This window comes from Ricinus communis, chromosome 2 (genome assembly GCF_019578655.1).
Source record: "Ricinus communis isolate WT05 ecotype wild-type chromosome 2, ASM1957865v1, whole genome shotgun sequence".
In the NCBI taxonomy this organism is placed as follows: Eukaryota; Viridiplantae; Streptophyta; class Magnoliopsida; order Malpighiales; family Euphorbiaceae; genus Ricinus; species Ricinus communis.
The window spans coordinates 26,538,576-26,556,202 of NC_063257.1; the positions used below are offsets into that span (position 1 = coordinate 26,538,576).

Consider the following 17,627-nt stretch of genomic DNA (forward strand, 5'->3'; position numbering starts at 1 on the left):
CCTAGGCTGCATGAATCGGCATCTGAAGCTGGTCTAATTTCTTAGTCAGAAACTCCACTTGAGCTGCCAAGGCTACTGTGGAGTCTAGCTGGTTGACTACTCCCTACTTGACTGGCCGACTCCTGGAGGATTGCCATTGGTATTTATTCATGGCCATCTCCTCTATCAGATTTTATGCCTGCTCCAGCGTCTTACTGTTCAGGGCCCCACTTGCTGCAGTGTCTACCATCTGCCTAGTAGCAAAGTTCAAACCGCTGTAGAAGGTTTGGACCTGCATCCATACTGGTAGTCCGTGGTGCGGGCAACACCGAAGCAAATCTTTGTAACTCTCCCAAGCATCGTACATGCTCTCATTATCGAACTGCATAAAAAAAGATATATCATTTCTCAATTTAGCAGTTTTAGCAGGACGAAAGTACTTATATAAAAAATTTTCAACCAATGATCTCCATGTCGTAATAAGTTAATGGGAGGATCGCAACCATCTTTTGCTCGGTCCTCGGAGAAAAGGAAACAAATTCTTAACCAAATGGCATCATCAGTTGTTCCATTTATCTTGAAGGTGTTGTAGATCTTCAAGAAGTTAGCGATGTGAGCGTTTGGGTCCTTGCTCGCTAGTCCCCCAAATTGTACACTATTTTGGACCATTTGTATCACGTTTGGCTTTATTTCGAAGATGTTGGCTGCCACAGGTGGTCGCAATATACTCGTTTGTGTCCCCTCAAGAAAAGGTCTACCAAACTCATACATTGTCCTGGCTTCATCCGTAGCTCGGTTGTTGTCTCCCATCCCTGCTGATCTATTCACAGGGGCTTCAAACTCTATCTGTGCATCCTCTTCTTCTTGCATACGCTTCCTTAACAAATGGAGGGATCGCTCTGGTTCAGCAAGATGGTCTATAGGAGTAGGATTAGAGCTCCTAATCATAAACTACCTGAAATGAAAAGGCAGCAACCAAAGAACACAAGAATAAATACAATAATAAAAAATATATATAAAAAAATGAATAGACAGAAAATAAAAATGGCTAGATTAAAATAAACACAAATTCATTATAGTTCACACAAAAGTGATCCCCAACAATGGCGCCAAAAACTTGATAAGCTAATTGTGTAGCTACAATCTAAGGCAATGAACCTATTGATGCAGACTAGCACTAACGGTGAGTATCAAGGTCGTATTCTCGAGTAAGGGTGATCCTAGGACTACTACAGCGTCTTATGATATCTAACCCTAACAAAATCAATGAAGTTGCTATTCTATGATTAAATGTAAGAAAGTGATTAACTAAGTGTCAGACAGACTGAAAGGATATCGGGAAACAATCAAAGGAAAAAGCAAACCCAAGAGGACCTAAGCTAGTTGAATTTTAGTGAAGGTAGAGATTATATTGATGACCCTTTGTAATTACCCGTGGATGAATTCTTAACTGAATCTAGTTTCCCTCTTGAGATAACCTAATTCCTAAAGCTAAGAACCTTAAGTTGGAATCTCTTCCTAACGATCGATTATTAAATTAGCATTAAGCTTTAATCCGCATCTATTAAGCTTTGTTAATTCTTAATCAGTTAGTAAATTACCCTTATCTCTAAGTGATCATTAACCAGTTCTTGCTATTCAAATTTCCAATTACTAAATGAACTTCTCAATTACATAAAGCAATCTAAACACCACAACCCACAATGTCTCATGAATAATGTGATTTCTCATTAATAATGAAAGCAAGAAGAGACAAGTATTGATAATCAAAGTATCATAAACATTAAAAGCAATCCAACAATATAGGAACCCCAATGGGTTTAACAATTTTAGTTACTCATACTAATAAGCAACACAAAGTAAAGAACAATTCAGAAAAGTAAATTGAAACCATGTACACCCTTCTTCTTCAAGTTGGATGAAAAACCCTAAATTTCCAATTCTGAATGATGAACCCTAAATTTCCTCTTGCCTCCAAATCTACTCTTGATCTTTAATTTGATGTTAAAACTAATATAATCCTTCCTTCAATAAATGAAATAGTCTCCTAAGTTCGAATATTGAAGTCTGGAAAAAGATGGCTTCTGCATGTATGTGTAAAATTAAGTCAGAAAATCAAACCCTAGCTCAATAAATTGCATTTGCCTATATAAATCTCTCAGGACGACCATGGTCAAGCCCATGCTGATTAGTACGGGCGGAGTCTAGGCCGTGCTGGACCTCCGTGTCCCGCAACTTAAGGCTTCTTCCTAGCCGTGCCCTCGCTGGTGCTGAGCCACCACAGGACGTGGTGGAGACCGTGGTGGCCTCAAAAACTATGCCAAAATGGCAATTTTGAGGGTCAAGTGTTGATGGTTCAACATTGCTAGATTCCAAGCCGTGCTCAACCTTGGAATGCTAGTCTTTGCTTAATTTTGATGGATTCTGGTCCGTAATTGCGTGTATTTCCATCGATTACTGATAATGTCCATTGATAATCACCTGAAACATGAAAGGAAGCAAAATACAGGTGATTCTAGCATAAAACAAGATAACTATGCACAAAAATGTAAGTAATTGAGCATATAAACATGTATAAAATGATGCACATCAGGTCACTCAGCAGGTTAAGGCCAATTTCCTTGATATGGTTGGCTACCCCGAATGGTTGACGAACATTGTCCTAGTCCTGAAGAAGGATGGTAAGGTCTGGATGTGTGTAGATTACTAGGACTTGAACAAGGTATGCCCTAAGGATGACTTTCCTCTTCCTCACATAAACGTGATAGTCGACAGTGCTGCCTCTAATGCAATGTACTCCTTTATGAATGAGTTCTCCAAGTACAATCAGATCATGATGGCAATAGTGGACAAGCTGATATCACTGAATGAGGAACGTACTACTACAAGGTTATGCCTTTTGGACTAAAAAACGCAGGAGCAATTTATCAAAGAACAACCACTACCTTGTTTCATGACATGATACACAAGGAGGTGGAGGTGTATGTAGATGACATGATGGTAAATTTCGAAACATGGGAAGGGCGCTTCCAAGCTCTTGATAAGTTTTTAGGATGACCGAAAACGTATATCCTGAGACTCAACCCAAAGAAGAGTGTATTCGAAGTTACATCAAAGAAGTTGGTAGGGCACATAGTGAGTCAGGGAGGCATATAGATCGATTCGGACAAGGTCAAGACTATGCAAGAGATGCCAGCGCCGAAGATGGAGAAAGAAGTCAGAGATTTTCTAGGACGCTTGCAATACATCAATAGGTTCATCTCCAAGCTTACAATGGTTTATGATCCTATCTTCAAGCTTTTGAGGAAACATTAACCCATTGTGTAGGATGAACATTGTCAGAAAGCCTTTGATAGAATCAAAGAGTATCTAATGAAGATGCCGGTACTAAAGCTGCCAAAGGATAGCAAGCCGCTGATTCTATACTTAGCCTTGGAAGAAGAAGCCATAAGGGCAATGGTAACACAGTGTAGACTCAATGACGTGGAGTATACGGTATATTATCTCAGTAAAGAGTTGTTGCCCTATGAGTCAAAGTACAATCTCATAAAAAGCACGTGTTTGGCTATAATATGGGCTATAAGGAAGTGCAGACACTATTTTCAATCTTATAAGGTGGATACAATCTCGAAAATAGACCTGTTGAAGTATCTGTTTGAAGCTCCATCTCTTACAGGAAAATTGGCTAGGTAGTTAATGCTCCTAACAAAGTTCGAAATCGAATATGTTACTACGTAGGTAGTCAAGGGTAGGGCTGTAGCAGAATTTTTAACTCGGAATGCTATCGAAGGTGATGAACCTTAGGATTTAGAATTTCCTAATGAAAATCTGGAGGCAATCGAGATCTAGAAATAGAAGATGTACTTTGATGGAGCTGTAAATGCAAAAGGCGCAGGGTTAGAAGTAGTTCTGATCACGCTAGAAGGAAAGATGATGCCAATGGTCAAGAGATTGGACTTTAGAGTGACTAATAACATGGCAGAGTATGAAGTATGTTTACTTGGATTAGAAGTGGCCATGGTAGTAGGAGCAAAGCAGTTGATGGTCTACGGGGACTCCATGCTGATAATCCAACAAGCCATCGAGGAATTGGAAGTAAAAGATGAGAGGTTGAAGTTGCATGTCAACTATCTCAGGACTTTAGTATATAATTTCTCCAAGTGTTCATTTGTACACTTACCTCGAGATGAGAATTATATGGTGGATTCGTTGGCTACCCTATCATCTATATGGGTCAACCCCTCGCAGCTCTCAGTGAAGCCTTTGGTGATTGTGAAGTCGAGTGCGCCTTGTTATCAAGGGGATCGGGTAATATAAATTCAGATGAGATCGGAAGAGAAGCCTAGGTTTTATTATCTAAAGAGATTTTTAGAAAACAGGGAATATCCAAAGGAAGCGACTACCAAGAAAAGATACGCACTGCGGATTCAAGCCAGGAATTACATCAGTTATGAGGAGTCTTATATGCAAGGATGATTTCGGGTGTACAACTCCGATGTGTGACTAAAACAGAAGCTCAAGTAGTGATATAAGAAATGCACAAAGAAGTGTGTGCACCTCATATTAATGGCGTAATGTTAACTAGGAAGATCATGCATTAAGGATATTATTAGTTAACAATGGAAAAGGATTGCATAGTATTGGTGAGGAAGTGTTGTGAGTGCCAGTTGTACAGTGACCTAAGTCATATACCTCCAACATCTCCTTGGCCCTTTCCAGCGTAGGGGATCGACATCATTGGAGAAGTAAAACCTCCCTCGCATGGTCATAGGTTCATAGTCATAGCGATTGACTACTTCTCTATATGGGTTGAAGCCAAGTCATTCACTAATGTAGGGGCATGGCATATGACTAAATTTATAGAAAGAAACCTGATATGTAGATACATGGTTCCATATCATGTCGTGATGGATAATGGGGTGCAATTCATGGGTGAGACAGCGGACCTGCTAGTAGAATATAAGATTGAGCATCACAAATCTCCTCAGTATAGACCTCAGATGAATAGAGCGATTGAAGTAGCCAACAAGAACCTGAAGAAAATACTTTCAAAGATGGTGTAGAATTACAAGGACTGGTCGTTTCAGTTACCCTTTGCATTCTAGGGATATCGAACAACCGAGCGAACGTCGACTAGGCAAACACCATATTCTATGGTTTATGGGACTGAAGCAGTTTTACCAATTAAGTTGGAGTTGAAGTCTTTAAGAATTATAGTAGAGGCTATAATACCAAAGTATCAATGGGTTGAGTAGAATTATCAGCAGTTGGCTCTAGTCGATGAAAAAAGGATGAAAGCCCTATACCATATGCAGTTGTATCAAAAAAGGATAGTTAAGGCATCCAATAAGAAAGTGAAGCCATAAAAAAATCAGAGCTGGTGATATAGTATTTAAGGACACAAGACCTACTGCATTCGACCTGATAGGTAAGTTCAGGCCTAATTGGGAAAGCTCGTACTTGGTAAAGAAGATCCTATCTAAAGGTGTTGCTAAGATCTCAGACCTAGAGAGGAACGAGTTCATTGAACCAATCAACTTGGATCATCTAAAGAAATACTATGTATGAAAATAAGTAATAGGAAAAATAGCCTACTGATTAGAAATCTAAAAAGGCTGGTGAAGCAAAAATCAGGGCAACAAGAGAGAAAATAATCAGCTAGAAAATCTGAAAAGACTAGCTGATGATAAGAGTTATATCTTGAGAAATCAAAATGTACCCATCTTGGTTTTACTAAATAAATAAATTGTTTATAATTGTTATGAAACATATATATGTCTCTTTAACATTATACACAGTAACCTAGAAGAAAAACAAAGCTAAAGGTTCTAAGCAAAATAAATGAGATCTAAAAAAAAGAAGCATGTTTTTTATCTTCTTTTTCTCTTCACATCTACATCCTTAGATAGAGTAGCTAGTTCTTGAGTCCTCTTGAACCGTGAAGACCCAGGAGAAGTGGAAATCTGAAGCTGAACCCAAGCCTTGAAGTTGTGATGTGCGTAAAATACACACATCTAAATGGGACTTTTAAGATTAATTTTATGGACATTTAGATGTGAATTGGTCCCAACACTCACCCTATGCGTCTGTTTGTGTGCATTAGGTTCAAAAGAAGTCAAAAAATGATAAAAGGGAAGAATTGGAGCATAATTGGACGTCAAAGCTGCCGAAACAAGCTAAGTATGAGCATGAGGAAGCTGAACATGGCCATCTTGGTTTTAACACTGGCTGTGTTCCCTACACGGGCACCAACACGGCCGTGTTGGTGCATCAAACATCAAGGAAAAAGAAGTTTTTAGGGAGCACGGCCACAGAGAGTAACACGGATATAAACACCAGCCCATGTTGGGAACACAGGCATCAACACGGCCGTGTTGGCGGCGATAGGGGAAATTTAATTAAAAGAAAGAAGGAGAGCGGGGGAGAACATCCCAAACCCTAATTTTTCTCTCTCTAAGGGTTTTCTGAGCTGGAACTAAAGGAAAAGGAGACTTGGATCAAGGTTTCAATCGAATTCCCTTCAAAGATTGAAGATTGGGCGAGGTTCATTGATTGGTTTTCAAATCGAGAAAAAGGAACAAGAATTGATTCAATTCGAGCAAGAGGAATTGGGGCTGTTTACTCTCATCCAAGGGTGTAATCGGGTTTCTCTACCTTTACTCATTGTTGTAATTGAATTCTTATGGATTTTGATAATGAACATGATTAGCTAGATTGATTAAATCCATTGTGATTTCTTTACTATGTTGGCTTAGTATTATATTGCTGGATTGTTTGGGTTAGTTTTGTATTCTTCTTGCTTTCAGTATTAATAAGATAATGCATTATTCATGAGATGTTGTGAATTGTGTGTTTAGATTGCTTTGTGTGATTGAGAAGTCCATTTGGCAATTGGAATTTTGAATAGCAAGAACTGGTTAATAATCGCTTAGAGATAAGGATAATTAACTAGCCGGATTAAGAATTAACAAAGCTTAATAGAGGCGGATTAAAACTTAATGCTAATTTAAGAATCAATCGTTAGGAAGAGATTCCAACTTTAGGTTATTAGGTTTAGGAATTTGGTTATCTTGAGAGAGAAACTGAATTCGGTTAAGAATTCGTCCACGGGTAGCATAATTAGACTCACTAATCCTTTATCTTTTTTTTGATTGCCAACTAGTTTAGGTTCCCTTTGGGTTTGCTTTCCTATCTTGGTTATTTTATTTATCAATTACTCATGCATCTCCCTTAGAACTTAGCTTGTAGCTATTAGTTAGTTTAGACATTATTCATCACTCAGTTTAGGTTAATATAATAAAGAGCAAAGAAGTAACTCTGGGCTTTCACTTTCTCGAGGAATACGACCTTGATACTCGCCATTAGTGCTAGATTGCATCGATAGCTACACTGCCTTAGATTGTAGCTAACACAATTAGCACACATCAAGTTTTTGGCGCCGTTGCCGGGGACTATTTGAAAACTAGAGTGAAATTTGCTATTTATTAATTGAGCCATTTTTTTATTATTTTTATTTATATTTATTTCTGTTTTATTTGTACATATTTACTTAGTTAAGTTTATGATTCAGATAGTGGATGATAAGGAGGTTCAATGCTAAACTCTTTGTATGACACGTTGGAAAATGGGATCAGGAACCAAGAGAGTGCTAAAAATTGGGATACCCGTGCATCTTTAAAAGCTCGAGTGGAATCCTTTTGCAGGGCTACTGATCAACTCTCCACTCCTATCCTTTCATCTCAAGTTTTTTGTGAATTTTGTTGTGGGTTACATTTGAGTAATGATTGTCCATTATATAGTGATGTTGCTCATTGTTCTTATTACTATGAACAGGTGAATTATACAGGAAGTTGGCCAAATGACTCGTATAAAAGCAACTACAATCAAGAGTTGAGCATTCATTCACCCTTTGGATAGAGCTTAGATGGCCAAAAACCACCAGAATTTGAGCAACCTAATCTTTCACCATCAACTCAAGGTGAAGAGTTAGTGTCAGAGGAGCTGATGATGAGGTTTATTGCAAGTCTTGAGGATAGATTCCAACAAACAGAGAGGATACTTGAAGATCAACAAGCCTCAATTAAGAACATAGGCAATCAAGTAGGCTTAATCTTCAAGTTACTAGCTGAAGAGCAATTGGGAACTCCATCAAACGCTACTAAATCCGAGGAACACTTGAGCGCCGTCACTTTGCGTTAAGGTGAGAATTTTTCTGGGTTATCTATTATGTTTGACGATGATGCTTCTGTGCAGGATGACTCTTTGAACATGGAGATAGAACTAGAAAAGGAAGAGGCAAACATGATCCCTCTGAAAGACTACCAACAGGAACATACAGTTGATGATGCTGAGTTGCAGTTAGAGGAATGTTTGGTGGATTTTCCACAAGTCCCTTCGATGATGGAAGATGAGCACGAGTTATCCAATGAAGAAGTCTTGGAGGAGCTTGAGTTTCTTCTAGCAAGTGAACCAAGCCAAGGACTAGAGAAAACCATCAACGTTCCTGAAGAAATTGCCTAACCGTCGATCATTCCAATTGGTGAAACTTCAGCTTTCAAATTGGAAGAGCCCCTAGAGCATCATGACTACGTGCAATTATACGAGGAGCGAGTTTTGCCCATCATAATCGCGCCTTGCTCGACAATGGGAAGAGGAAATTAACGATTATCCCTCTAAGCGGATACTTGAAGCCATTTGCTTGGAAGAAGGATGGATGGTCGTCGATCACGCCCGTTTGCTTTTCACCATGAGTCCAGCTAAGAAGACTCATCATATAAAAAATAAGCGCTTTTGGGAGGCACCCCAATTTTTATATTTAATCTCTAATATTTTAACCTTTTGTTTTGAAACATTTTATTAGTTTAGTTTTCATATTTTATTTAATTTTTGTTTCAGTTTCGATTTTAATTCTTCATTTTATTATTTGTAACCACTCCTCCACCACATGCATCACCAAATACTCGATATACCTCGATGCACCTCTTTTCACTCCGGAGCTATAGTCAGGGCAGTATTAGTTCTTTTTCCTTTTCCATTTCTTATATTTTGTACACTGAGGATAGTATGTCCTTCAAGTGTGGGGTGGTGATATTTATATACACTTGTTTTCGTGTTTTTATTGTTTTGTATATGAAATTCAGATCCTTTTTTAGCGTATATATCACATTTCATTTATCCCATCTCAGTTATTTGTTTATTTTTTTATACAATTTTTTGTAAAATTTTGAAATTTTTTCACTTTGTTTCGATGCTCTTACTGTTGACTTGCTTTTGAAATCCTGTTTATGTCCATGTGATCGGGTAAAACCGACAGTATTGAGTTTTGCGGAAGAATGTAAGATAATTAGTTCGAGTTTTGCACTAAGTTACTTTAGTTTATTTAATTCTGTTTTGATGATTTTTGTTTGGGACCCTTCTCAAAAGCACACTTGTGAGAAATTGAGCCTAAACTGTAAGCATACACTTTATATGCTTGTATTTATTTCTTGTTGAGAGTGTCAATTATTGTCTTTACTTTTAGAACTTGCTCGGTAATGCTTATGAGGGCCACAAGGAGAGTTTAACACTTTGGTATGATAAAGGCACTTAGGTTTTTCATTCTAGCCAAATAGCCTTCATTCGTTTATTGATTCTGTAGATAACCCCTTCTTTCACCATTTTTTTATCATATTCCATTACCACTTAGTTTTATTCTGCTTTGGGTTATGATTCTGCACATGAGTTATTTTTATTGGGAATTTTTGTCTAGGGAATAGTGTGGAATCTTATAGCAGCTTTCTTCAATCCAAAAGAAATTCACTCTATTATGTGAATGTTCTTCCCTTATAAAAAAAGAAAAAAATAAATAGAAGAATAAGAGGGAAAGGTGATGAAAAGAAAGAAACTAATTGAGCCAAACATTTTGACTTGATTCCTATTTCCCACCTTGGACTACTGTCCATTGTTTACCCTTTCAGGATCATCAGGTCAGGTGCAGTCATGTATTTCATTGCAGAACACCATAGGTTCAACTCTTACCAAATTTACCTACCCCTACTTAATCCCCATTACAACCCTTATAAAGACCTCTTGACATGGTTGTTGACTCTCCATAAGTGGTAGGAGTAGGATTTAAGAGCAAGCATATAGTAAGTAAGGCAGTAGTTGATGCATTGAGCGATTAAACACTACCCTTTAAACACTTTGAGTGATTTAGAGTGAATCTGGTGAGGAGTTGGTTCTGAATAATTTTGTTGAGATAGTATTTTGCAAATTATTGGCATCTTGGTTATGATACTTGAATTGATTGCTTCATTTTTTTTTGTTTGACTTATGCTAGTTAAGGATATGTGCAGGAGCTCTCTAGTTTATTTATCAGTTTAAGTGTTATTCCTTAGTGGTTTATTTTCTTTATTTTACTTTTGATTGCTTGAGGACAAGCAATGAGCTAAGTGTGGGGTTATTTGATGTGCGTAAAATGCACACATCTAAATGGGACTTTTAAGATTGATTTTATGGACATTTGGATGTGAATTGGGCCCAACACTCACCCTATGCGTATGTTTATGTGCATTAGGTTCAAAAGAAGTCAAAGAATGATAAAGGAAAGAATTGGAGCATAATTGGACGTCAAAGCTGCCGAAACAAGCTAAGTATGAGCATGAGGAAGCTGAACATGGCTGTCTTGGTTTCAATACTGGCTGTGTTCCCTACACGGGCACCAACACAGCCGTGTTGGTTGCATCAAACATCAAAGAAAAAGAAGTTTTTAGGGAGCACAGCCACAGAGAGTAACACGAGCATAAACACCAGCCCGTGTTAGGAGCACAGGCATCAACACGGCCGTGTTGGCTGGCGACAGGGGGAATTTAATTAAAAGAAAGAAGAGAGGAAAGAAAGAAGGAGAGCGGGGGAGAACATCCCAAACCTTAATTTTTCTCTCTCTAAGGGTTTTCTAAGCTGGAACCAAAGGAAAAGGAGACTTGGATCAAGGTTTCAATCGGATTCCCTTTAAAGATTGAAGATTGGGCGAGGTTTGTTGATTGGTTTTCAAATCGAGCAAGAGGAACAAGAATTGATTCAATTCGAGCAAGAGGAATTGGGGTTGTTTAGTCTCATCTAAGGGTGTAATCTGGTTTCTCTACTCATTGTTGTAATTGAATTCTTGTAGATTTTAATAATAAACATGATTAGCTAGATTGATTAAATCCATTGGGATTTCTTTACTATATTGGCTTAGTATTATATTGCTGGATTGTTTGAGTTAGTTTTGTATTCTTCTTGCTTTCAGTATTAATAAGAAAATGCATTATTCATGAGACGTTGTGAATTGTGTGTTTAGATTGCTTTGTGTGATTGAGAAGTCCATTTGGCAATTGGAATTTTGAATAGCAAGAACTGGTTAATAATCACTTAGAGATAAGGATAATTAACTAGCCGGATTAAGAATTAACAAAGCTTAATAGAGGCGGATTAAAGCTTAATGCTAATTTAAGATTCAATCGTTAGAAAGAGATTCCAACTTTAGGTTATTAGGTTTAGAAATTCGGTTATCTCGAGAGAGAAACCGAATTCAGTTAAGAATTCATCCACGGGTAGCATAATTAGACTCACCAATCCTTTATCTTTTGTTTGATTGCCGACTAGTTTAGGTTCCCTTTGGGTTTGCTTTCCTGTCTTGGTTATTTTATTTATCAATTACTCCTGCATCTCCCTTAGAACTTAGCTTGTAGCTATTAGTTAGTTTAGAAATTATTCATCACTCATTTTAGGTTAATATAACAAAGAACAAAGGAGTAACTCTGGGCTTTCACTTTCTCGAGGAATACGACCTTGATACTCGCCATTAGTGCTAGACTGCATCGATAGCTACACTGCCTTAGATTGTAGCTAACACAATTAGCACACATCAAGTTGCCATTACTGGTCATATCACCTTCCGATTCAAGGTTTCACTCTATGTCTCGGCAAGGCTAAAGTCTCTCGATCTTATCTAGGAAATCCTATCTGAGTAGGAAGCCTTCGAATTCAGGTGGGAATTTCAAGATTTGCTGCTTCTGCCCATACTGGAAACAAAGTCTCGAAGATGTGTAAAAGGTGGATGCCCGTAGTCCAATTAATAGTACGCAATCACTATACACCATGAGTGTGACATGCTTAATTCTCCACCAAGGGCAAGTCCAGTGGATGAGTGTGTCCGGAACGCCCTTCATTTAGGAAATCCAGCCATCATGACCCTGTGGATAACAACATATCAAGTTTGCATGTGCTTCGGCTTGTATTTGTCAATATTCCTTGGGATGGTCAATATCTGAAGCTTCTCGCGCAGCTAAATCTGTAAAAAAAGAGAGAAAAAGAGAAAATATAGAAAAATAGAAAACTCGAAAGGGAACCTTAGGCAAAAATAAAGTCTACTAAGTTGAAAATATGAAAAGGCGGCTTAGGCAAAAAATAAATAGTAAAAGAAAAGAGATTTGGCTACATACCTGTAATAGGACGAGGCTGCCACTAAACTGTTGATGGGTTTTGTATATTGTTTAACCCAATGATGGCTTCAGCCAAGATAACTGGAATCAGATTTGCTCCATGCTCCACTTGATCAATAATGTCAGTAATTCTGATATCTCCCCATTGGGGAGGTTCTCCTCCTCTCATTTATAGTAGAGTGGCTTTGCTCCTCCCTTTTGGCCATTGAAAGCATTCCCTAATCTAATGCCACTTGGGGAAAGTCAAGAAAAATTAGGCATAAAGGAAAAAGCCCAACATCTTAATCTAAGCAGATGTGCCCTTTTCCTTCTTCTCACTGCAAGAGAATAAAGAAGGGTAATATACTCACCAACAGAATGGGAAAGTACCTTCCTTTTGGCCATTAAAAGCATTCCAATTGCAGCTTCTTCTTAGGATTCGTTCAAACGAGCATTTCCCTAATCTAATGCCACTTGGGGAGAAGTCAGCAAAAACTGGGCATAAAGGCAAAAGCCCAACATCTGAATCTAGCAGGTGTGCCTTTTTACTTCCTCTCACAGTAAGAGATTAAAGAACTAAAGGTAATATACTCACTAACAGAATGGGAAAGTACCTCAGTTGGGGGCATGTCGAACAACACCACCAGTTTGCTAGGAAAAGGTTCATCAAGTCTTGGCAAGGAAATGGGATGAGTAAAATCTATGGAACCTCCAAGAATGGTAAAGGATTCTTTAATTATGGGGCACAACTCTTGCCCATTGAATCTAAAGACATGGTACTTTGGGCACCAAAACTTGACAGCAGAATGGAGAAACCCATAATCAAGCTTGGTGTGTTGCATGGCTTTGAAGGGTGAAAGATGGAATTTCCTAAGTTTAATCCAATTATCACCTGTTAGGGTTTTGAGGAGAGTTTGCAAGCTTTTTGCACTTTTTTGAGACATATTTTTAGCTTGTTAAAGCGAAAATCGCATATGAGGAAGTGAGGAGGCGCATTAGGCCTCAAATTAGTGTCCAATTCAGACTCTGCAAACTGTAGAGCCGAATGGTAGAGTGCATATAGCCGATTGACTATGCGCAGAGTGAAATTGGCTTAGCACATAGTCGATCAGCTGTGTGGCCTCTTAGTGCGAAGTCTGGCCAATTTTGTCAATTTGTGGGTGTTTCTAGTTTTTGTTGCATACAAGCTCATATAAATGCAATAATAAAGAAAAATGAAGAAAAGTGAAAGCGACTTGAAGGCCAAAGTGAAGGATTTTATATACTCAAGAAATCAAAAGTTCTACAAAAGACAAAAGAGTTAAAAGTACAAAGGCAAAAATCAAAAGCCGAGGTTCTCTCCCGAATCGCCATCCCATCGTCTGAATCGGTGTCCATACCCTAGGTTCGCAAGGTTGATAGCTGAAACGTCATAGTGTTAATTCGACATTGCTGAGCGTCAATCTAACGCTGTCGGTTGTCCACCTGCCTGATATGCATTATTTAATACATATTTATATGGCCAATTGTTTATATTTTTGTGCATAGTTATCTTATTTTATGCCAGAATCACCTGTGTCTTGGTTCCTTTCATGTTTCAGGTCATTATCGAGGGACATTGTCAGTAATCGAGGGAAATACGCGCAATTACGGACCATAATCCATCAAATTGAGTAAGGACTAGCATTCCAAGGTTGAGCACGGCCTGGACTCTAGCCGTGCTGAACCATCAAATAGTTGCCCTTCAAGAGTGCCATTTTGGCACGTTTTCTGAAGCCACCACGGCCCGTGGTGGCTCAACACCGGCTAGGGCACAACCAAGAAGAAGTCGTAAGTTGCAGAACGCGGAGGTCCAGCACGGCCTGGACTCCTCTTGTGCTGATCAGCACGGGCTTGACCACGGCTGTGCTCAGAGATTTATATAGGCAAATGCGATTATTGAATTAGGGTTCGATTTTCTGACTTGATTTCACATATACAAGCATAAGCCATCTTTTTCCAGACTTCAATACTCGACCTTAGAAGACCATTTCATCTATTAAAGGAAGGATTACATTGGTTTTAACATCAAATTGAAGATCAAGAGGAGATTTAGGAGCATTCAAGAGGCAAATTAGGGTTTATCATTCTGAATTGGGAATTTAGGATTTTTCATCCAACTTGAAGAAGAAGGGTGTACATGCCTTCAATTTACTTTTCTGAATTTGTTCTTTACTTTGTGTTGCTTATTAGTATGAATAACTAAATTTGTCAAACCCATTGGGTTCCTATGTTGTTGGATTGATTCTAATGCTTATGAGATTTTGATTATCAATGCTTGTCTCTTTTTGCTTTCATTATTAATGAGAAATCACATATTCATGAGACATTGTGAGTTGTAGTATTTAGATTACTTTATGTAATTGAGAAATTCATTTAGTAATTGGAAATTTGAATAGCAAGAACTGGTTAATGATCACTTAGAGATAAGGGTAATTGACTAGCTGAATTAAGAATTAACAAAGCTTAATAGAGGCGGGTTAAAACTTAATGCTAATTTAATAATCGATCGTTAAGAAGAGATCCCAACTTCAGATTATTAGGTTTAGGAATTAGGTTATCTCGAGAGGGAGACTGAATTCAATTAAGAATTCGTCCATGGGTAATTGTAATTGGTAATCAATATAATCTCTATCTTCAATAAAATCCAACTAGCTTAAGTCCCCTAGGATTTGCTTTTTCCTTCGATTGTTTTCCTAAATCTTTTCAGATTATTTGACACTTAGTTAACCGCTTGTTTATATTTAATCATAGCACAATAACTTCATTGATTTTGTTAAGGTTAGATAACATAAGGTGCTGCAGTAGTTCCAGGATCACCCTTTCCCGAGAATACGACCTTGATACTCACCATTTGTGCTAGTTTGCATCGATAGGTTCACTGCCTTAAATTTTAGCTACACAAATAGCATATCACTGCCCTTGCAAGCTCTTGTGGTCCCTCTAATGAAAATCGAAAAGGAAATTAGTTAGTGCATTTTATACATACATACATGCTTAAATTTTACATTGCATAAATCATTTTCTTACCTACCAGTCCTCACCAAGGATAAAGAATTGCTTCATCGCAGCGCCAACCAATCGATGGACGTACTCAAATTAGTCTCTCTAAACCTGTATGGTTATTTGCATCATATGTCACCAAATTTTCAAGAAAGGAGACGTGAAAACACAAGGGACAATGTTACCCACATGTGTGCAAGTGCTCGAAGTAATCTCTAGAGAGAGGCAATGCTCCATGGAAAGCCGGTGCTCCATCGCACCATGGAGGCTCCAATATGAGACCATCAGATCTGGAAGGAATGTGACACTCCTTGGAACCACATCAGACATAGTTGTAGGAGGTGCCTCAGAGGCAGTACCATCATAGGATCTTGTGATGTGGGAAGGCTTGGAACGTCGGGTGAATCGCCCTTCGATTGACTCATGAGTAGTGGGGGCACGATGGATGAACTACAAATAAAATGGTTAGAAAAGCGGAATATAAAAGATAAAGAATTCCAAGTAGACTAGAAAAGGTACCCGAGCCATGATATCATCGTCAAAAGGCACAATCCCCAGCAACTGAGGAATAAAAGAAATGTAATACGTCCTTCGAGACCGAATTGTGAGATCCTCAGGCTCATTATACCCTGCTAAACACTCTGCTAGTTCCTTTGAGCAAGGTCCACCGTCCAGAACATAGAGAGAGGAGGAGGCAAGGGAACTCGGCATCTACTAGGGCCTCGCTCCCACCTATAGATCCTCTCGCCTAGGTACCATGCCCGATAGGCAGGTCCAACCAATAAAATCATCCTCTACTCAAGGTCAGCTATAGAAAGCATGTAGGGGTTCCAGTGATAGCACTTCCCCAGCCAATCACCCCAAATTTGTAAACTAGAAAGGTAAGTGACTATATAAGTAAATCACGAGTATGACTAGTAAATTTTATTTAACTTATCCCAGGTTAGGGTGTTGATCCACAAGAGGTGCACATGAATCTAGGCCTAATGGGAGGCTCCTACTTGAGCCCCAGTGACTCAACCGAGGGAAATCCCACAAGGTGCAGATGGGTTGTGAGCCCACTAGAAGGCCAATCTCTAAGGCCTAAACCGGCAAAACAAGAATCAGCATTCACAATACCAATAAAAGAAACTAGAAAAGTGAAGTCAAAGCATAACTTACATGGATCACGTGCCAAAAGTTGTAGATCCTCTTACTTCCTCGGACAGTGATGTCCATATAGTGATACAAGTACATGAGAACTACAGATCCATGGTTATAGGAGGAGACCTGGTCCAAATCCCGCAATAGGGCCAAATAGTGTAAGTTTAGTGAATTTCATGAGTCACTAAATAAATTCATACTAAAGAGGTACACCATAAAGGCTCGGGCCATCTGATCCACCTCCCTAGCATTTCGAGATTCAAGCCCCAGTAATGGAGAGGTATGCTCTAGTAAGCGATGCAGCCGGTGTTCTTACACGGCGGCAAGAACCCGTGTAAATTAGTAATGAAGCGCTCCTATACCTCAGAGCGTTGATCATGGATTGCATCATCAAATGGCACGGGCATGCCAGTGAAATCAATACCTATGACAATAGCAAATGAGAGAAGGGAGAGAGTCAACTCACCGACCGGGGTATGGAAGGTGAGGATGGTGTCCATCCACCTTTCGAGCAAAGCATAGACGGAGGTATTGTCTGTCCAATGATTGACAGAAGTGTAGCCACAAATCAACAATAGCTAGTATCGCCAATCCTGGCCTGGACAAAGCTAGGGAGCTCATCAAACCACTCATGAGCCCCGTAAAAGTTTACAGCTAATCGGATCGATACAATGTCACCCTGAAAAGCTAGATGCACTAGTATTAAACATAATTTACACACAAAAGACTCTACACAAGTAAATATATGTTTATTTATTGACATTTTGCATAAAAATGCCCTAAAAATCTTGTTTTGACTCATGCACAGTCGATTCGGGCTGTGCAGAGCTGAATCAACACTACACAGAGCTGATCGGCTCTATGGGCTAGGGCAAGCAATTTTTAACTTTTTTTGCAATTTTTCATGAATTCTAAGCAAATAACATCTGTATCTAGTATATAAGTGACATAAAACAAATTTTAAAGCTAGAAAAGTACCTCTTCGATGGCCGAAAATGCCCAAAAGAAGGATTTCCTCTCCCTTTACAAGCCCTAAGTCAT

At 38.8% G+C, this 17,627-nt stretch overlaps 1 non-coding gene across 1 annotated transcript; it reads left to right on the plus strand.

Moving 5' to 3' along the window:
• Window positions 1–287: 287 nt before the first annotated feature.
• On the plus strand, window positions 288–394 carry LOC112535527. The gene has a single exon (XR_003079641.1). It is a non-coding gene; the product is annotated as a small nucleolar RNA R71 (small nucleolar RNA).
• The last annotated feature ends 17,233 nt before the right edge of the window (window positions 395–17,627 follow it).